This window comes from Neodiprion pinetum, chromosome 1, assembly GCF_021155775.2.
Source record: "Neodiprion pinetum isolate iyNeoPine1 chromosome 1, iyNeoPine1.2, whole genome shotgun sequence".
In the NCBI taxonomy this organism is placed as follows: domain Eukaryota; kingdom Metazoa; phylum Arthropoda; class Insecta; order Hymenoptera; family Diprionidae; genus Neodiprion; species Neodiprion pinetum.
In genome coordinates this window covers 20,824,958-20,831,252 of record NC_060232.1, presented here as the reverse complement: position 1 = coordinate 20,831,252, position 6,295 = coordinate 20,824,958, and the positions used below count along the sequence as shown (strand labels likewise).

The window sequence follows — 6,295 nt, the reverse complement described above, 5'->3', positions numbered from 1 at the left end:
TCATCCTTCTGCGCACCTGTCCATTTTCCAACAAAAATAACAGGAGTAACGTCTTTAAAAAAATGGAACACTTGACTTGTCAACTGTACGGCTTGAAAAGGTTACACTCATTGTCAGTCAACAAAGTAAAATTCCAAATATTTTCGAGAACGTACGAATGTGCAGATATCAATGATCCGTTTAAAATTAGAATAAAAACGTCGATGCAAAAAGTTTGCCACCGTGCAAAGCTAAATTAACAAAAAAAATTTAAGGGCGTGCTACATTACAAATATTTGGTGCAAGGCACATCTTAAGGGGGCTCCTAAGTCTCGAAAAATAACGTTCATCGAGTTTTGGTTTTATTATTATTATTATACACTTCTCGCAAAAATTAAGGGAACAACAAAATTTTCGAAATTTTTAGGTGATTTTCAACAGGCTGTATTTCAGTGAAAAATGGTCGTATAAGAAATAAAAAAACAAAGCTTTTGAAGCTTGAAGACTCTAGTTTTTGAATTTTTTGGTTAAAAATTTTTCAAAGAACTATTAGCCATGCAATCCTTGGATAAAGCACGAAGAAAAAATTTTCAAAATTTTTGAAATTTTTTTTTTCGCTCTACGGGCATGGAAAAATTTTTCCGAGCTAAACCAATGCATACGTCGCATAGCCTGTTTATTCAGCTTCAAGATGCTTTTTTTTAAACCTCGATACGACCATTTGTCTTCGAGATATCGAATTTTGAATGCCAAAGGATCCTTTTTCACTCAACTGCCGATATCTCTAGAACTACTGGTCGCACAGCGAGCCGAAGGGCAGTTTCTTTTTTTGCAGAAAATTTCTTACGAAAATCTGTCAAGGTTGATGTCAAAAAAAAATTTTTTCCACCTGTAGCGTTAACGTGAAAAAAGAGCAAAAAAATGCCATTTTGCCTTTTTTTGGATAATAGACTGTATCTTCGTCAATATTGGGGGGAAAGCTTAGGTTAGAAGAAAATTTTACAGTCTAATGTACCCCAAAGGTCCCCCTAAATCGGTAGATCGATCGGTTCAGCGGTTTTCCTGGACCGATTGATTGAAATTTTGAAAAAATTGAGAGAACAAGGTCCCTTAAGAAACAAAAACCTTGTTCCCTTGATTTTTTCAAAATTTCAATCAATCGGTCCAGGAAAACCGCTGAACCGATCGATCTACCGATTAAGGAAGACCTTTGGGGTACATTGGGCTGTGAAATTTTCTTCTAACCTAAGCTTTCCCCCCAATGTTGACGAAGATACAGTCGATTATCCAAAAATTCCTTAAGAAACAAAAACCTTGTTCCCTTAATTTTTTCAAAATTTCAATTAATCGGTCCAGGAAAACCGCTGAACCGATCGATCTACCGATTTAGGGGGACCTTTGGGGTACATTAGGCTGTAAAATTTTCTTCTAACCTAAGCTTTCCCCCCAATATTGACGAAGATACAGTCGATTATCCAAAAAAAGGCAAAATGGCATTTTTTTGCTCTTTTTTCACGTTAACGCTACAGGTGGAAAAATTTTTTTTTTGACATCAACCTTGACAGATTTTCGTAAGAAATTTTCTGCAAAAAAAGGAACTGCCCTTCGGCTCGCTGTGCGACCAGTAGTTCTAGAGATATCGGCAGTTGAGTGAAAAAGGATCCTTTGGCATTCAAAATTCGATATCTCGAAGACAAATGGTCGTATCGAGGTTTAAAAAAAAGCATCTTAAAGCTGAATAAACAGGCTATGCGACGTATGCATTGGTTTAGCTCGGAAAAATTTTTCCATGCCCGTAGAGCGAAAAAAAAAATGTAAAAAATTTTGAAAATTTTTTCTTCGTGCTTTATCCAAGGATTGCATGGCTAATAGTTCTTTGAAAAATTTTTAACCAAAAAATTCAAAAACTAGAGTCTTCAAGCTTCAAAAGCTTTGTTTTTTTATTTCTTGTACGACCATTTTTCACTGAAATACAGCCTGTTGAAAATCACCAAAAAATTTCGAAAATTTTGTTGTTCCCTTAATTTTTGCGAGAAGTATATATATATATTAGAGTGTCCCAAAAAAACCGACTATTTTTTTTTTTTCAAAGAATATTGAAAAATCGTCAGAGTATCTCTAGAAAATGACCCTGTGAAAATATAAGTAAATATTTTTCGCTAAAAATCAATAAAAATTATCATTTGTCAAATTATTAATAATTTCGGATCTGCATTCCGTCAAATATATGCATATATTTATTCTTCAGTTGATAATTCTGGGTTTATAATACATATAAATTAATTTTTGTTGTATTTACGAAAAAAAAAGCATAATTTTAAACAGTCCGAAGTTTGAGGCTCGATATTTTTGAAACGGCTGGATTTACGCAAAATGTCAATCAGACCTTTTTTGTAGAGCATCAGATTTCCTATAAGACCTGATTTTGTCATACTTATGAAGTAGCTCGTTATCCCATCACAAAATTCCAAAGTTCAAAAAAAAATTTTCCCATGTTATTTAAATGGGAAATAGAAAATTACAAATCGCCACCTCTAAATATTAATATTAAGAGCTTATATTTTCACAGGGTCATTTTCTAGAGATACTCTGACGATTTTTCAATGTTCTTTGAAAAAAAAAAATAGTCGGTTTTTTTGGGACACGCTAATATATATATATATATATATGTCGGGGTGAAGCCTCGGAAAGGCGGAGAGGATGTAGGATTTCCATTTCGTGGATTGCTCATTGTAAAAAGCGCGATGATCCCAACACGTCCGGTCAATTCGCTTGCTTTTCCGTGACTTTCGATTTCATCCAAGCGTTGTTATAAACAAACCATTTGTTTGTTCTATATTCAAACCATGTTGAATAACGCTTAACGCTTGATACGGCGGACTCATTCAAAGTTCAAGTTTCGAATTCACTTGATGATGCATCCTCTTTATTCTTCTCCGACATATATATTGTAACGGACAGCTGATTGAGGTCACCATCGACATCAGCAATGCCCACACATACAAAAAAATCACAACAACAACAGACGGTGACCGACGCCTCGTTGACAACACTGACTCGAAGATCCTCCGGAAAGGTCATGGATAAGGAGGAGACGACGAAGATGTAGCGGTTCAGGAAATCGAGACGAGTATAAATAGAAGAACCGCGGAGAACATCGTCAGCAGTTGACCGCCATAGCGCCGTACTGTCATTATTAGGTCTAGATTTTTGAAAAAAGGGCAGTTGTCCGGCAAAGCGCCAAACTGTCTCACCCAGGTTTTGATAGCGAAGTGTTTCTCGTCTGTAGCGCGATTCTGTAACTCGTTATGCTGTCGTTATGGACTCATAACGACAAGTTTCGTTATGCTACCGACCGCGTCGCTATTATAACGACAAATGCGATTCTGTACACTATTCTTAGCGAGTTTTGTCGTTATTAGTAACGAAAAGTGTCGTTATGATGTCGTTACGGTGCGAGCGGATAGCGAGGCTCAGAGACCCCCTCGGTACGCTATAACGACCATTATAACGACACTTTGCACACGAGCTAGAGGAGTGGTGTGCGTTTCCCATATTTTTCTCGACTCCGAGAAAGTGCTTCGAAAAGTGCTCCGAAAGTGAAAAATAATTACGACGTTTGAAATAACAAGTAAGTAAGTTGAATTTTGCAGTAATTAGGAATTATCAATGCAGATTGACTTCAGAAAAAACTGTAGAATAGATTTCATTATTTTTTAAAAAAGAATAACATAACCTATAAATTGTAGTGTTGCTCCGAAGAACCCACAAAGTTGCTTCCACAAATATAATTATTCATTAATTTCATTAATAATTCATTTCTACTATTAAGTCTATTATTTACGCTGTTTCTTTGATTATCTTCAATCTCAAAGGATCATGGCTATCGAATACCTTGCTTGGGATGTATTCGTTCTTGAGGAAAGATTACGTCGACTCGAACGTCGTGTGGAAAGAAGGCGACTGAGAGATGCTCAGAATCCTTTTCAGCTACCACGAGAAGAGTTTCTCAGCCTTTTTCGCCTGCCTCAAGAAGCTGTGATGAATCTTGGTCAACACCTCAGCAAAGCAGCATAGGTTCAGTTTGAGTTTTATATACATAATATGCATATTATATTTAGTCTACTTTTTTCTAAATCAATATATTTTCCATCAGGTGATGCTCGATATCCGTTGGAGCCTTGGCTGTTAACACCTCTGGCCAATTTTCCTGAAGATACGCGACAACATCAATATACACAACAACTATGTAAGGCTAGAAGCGTCGTCGAGCGGTTTTTTGGAGTTTTTAAATCTGTATGGAGATGCTTGTCATACCAGCGAGTCTTGATGTACGAACCAGCGTTCGCAGCGAAAATTGTTAATGCGTGTGCAGTACTGCACAACATGAGAGTGCAACTACGATTAAACAATGAAGATGACGAACAACTAGCACCGATAGCTCATCCCGTAGAGAATGATGTTGATCCGATGGCTCAACGAATTCAACAACAAATTATGAGAGAAAGATTTCCCAACTTCCGTGATGCGGATGAATAGAATACAGAATATGGAATGATGTTTATGGTTAAATTGCCAACAAGTATAATGTTCAAAGGTGATGAGAGAAATTAACGACAACAGAGTCAGGGCGGTGTTACGCTCCGACGTACTGCCTTGGCGTACCTTTTTCAAAATTCCATGTCATTTCATTTCTTTAATATCTTCAATGCACAGATATTATTTCATCAAAATCTCATAGGCTCATAGGAGTAAGGCTGCGGTCAAGCATCTCTATACGCCAGGTTCGATTCCTGGCTCCGTCGTTAATTTTTCAAAATCACCAATTTTTCGAGTTTACATTCCTTCAACTATAATGTTTACAATTGATTGTACATAAAGAAATATTCAATTGTGTTTTTAAAGTATAACTTTATTTTATAAAAAATATTCACCTTTTTTAACCTGAACAAAAAATAAAAACGCGAAAAATCTTTATTCTAAACTAGACCTCAATTTTTTTTCAAATGGTATTGTTTTTAAATAGCTTTGCCTCCATGAAATTAACAAACTCAAAGACTTCTTGAAGTATTGAAAATATTACAGCTACAGTTATGATCTTTAGTAAAAAATGGGAGTAGTTATATAATTTTACTCTTCAGAATATTGGTTCTACGTGAAGAACCCAATGGTGGTCCATGCAAAGAGAATAGTGAGGAAAACGTAGAAGCAGTAAACGCTGCATGGGGATTCACGACACGTGGTCAAAGGGCTCCTTTTAAGAGTATGAGTGCAAATAAATTTTTTTACTCGTATTAAAATTTATTAAAAGTATTAAACGGTGTTAAGATCGTTAAGATATAATAACAATGATGATATTTATATTTACAATGTTCACTATACGATGGATTTGCACTGACTGTGACTGAGTGATTGTGCGCGCCTCGATTTAAACCTTCATGCGCGCCACCGCGGCACGAATTTCAACTATTTTAAGGCGAGTTTCGATAAAATTCTAGTTACTTACTAAGGATTTGTCACAATACGTCACTTCCTGTCGGTATCCATAACGACGATTCGTTATCCCATTCTGTAACGTCGAAGTGTCGCTATTCGTAGTTACGGAATCGCACCGTCGTTATGAGATTGTCGTTACACGCGGCGAAATTCGTTATCGTTACGATAGCGTTCCGAATCGTTATTCTTATAACGAGTTACAGAATCGCGCTACTGGAAGGCACTATCGAAGTTAGCTTCAGTAAACTGTGATGCGGAACTTCAAGCGAAGCACTTAGATCCGACTTAGAGACATATAAGTTAAGTAGAATCCACGATAGCACGAGATGTCCAGAGCGATAGGAATTATTTCATAAGAGCTTAGAATAGAAACTTTGAGCCGTGAAAGTAACCAGAAGCAAAACCTAGAAATTCTTGCAATATTATTTTATTTTATATTCATTTTCACGGCTAGTTTATAGAATTTAGATTGCTTGAGCGCATAGCGCAGCACTGTAATGGTTTATTTCAATTAAAACTTACTTCGGTTGATTATCAGCTATTTGTACAACGAGTCTGTTTCTCTGTCCCACCCGGTTTGTTTATTCAGTATTTCACCTTGTGTAAAAAAATCCGACAGGCGGCCAAGGCTGTCCCTGGTCTGCAGGATCGGCGTTGTGTTTGGGTCATCAACCCAAGATTAGAAGTAGGAAGGTGACTCTGTTTACTCCGAGTTCGCAGTCAGAAGGTAGCATCGGGAAACCCCTGTCCCCAAATAGGTGACATACACCCTTAGAGCATATACAGTATGGAGGCAGCCTGGTGGCAGAAACAGTTTTCC

General features: G+C 36.8%; 1 long non-coding RNA gene across 1 annotated transcript; it reads left to right on the top strand.

Annotated features, from left to right (window-relative positions):
• The first annotated feature begins 3,251 nt into the window (after positions 1 to 3,251).
• LOC124220721 (uncharacterized) lies at positions 3,252 to 4,883 on the top strand. Its single transcript, XR_006883656.2, has 3 exons — positions 3,252 to 3,610; positions 3,855 to 4,056; positions 4,136 to 4,883. It is a non-coding gene; the product is annotated as an uncharacterized lncRNA (long non-coding RNA).
• Positions 4,884 to 6,295: the final 1,412 nt, after the last annotated feature.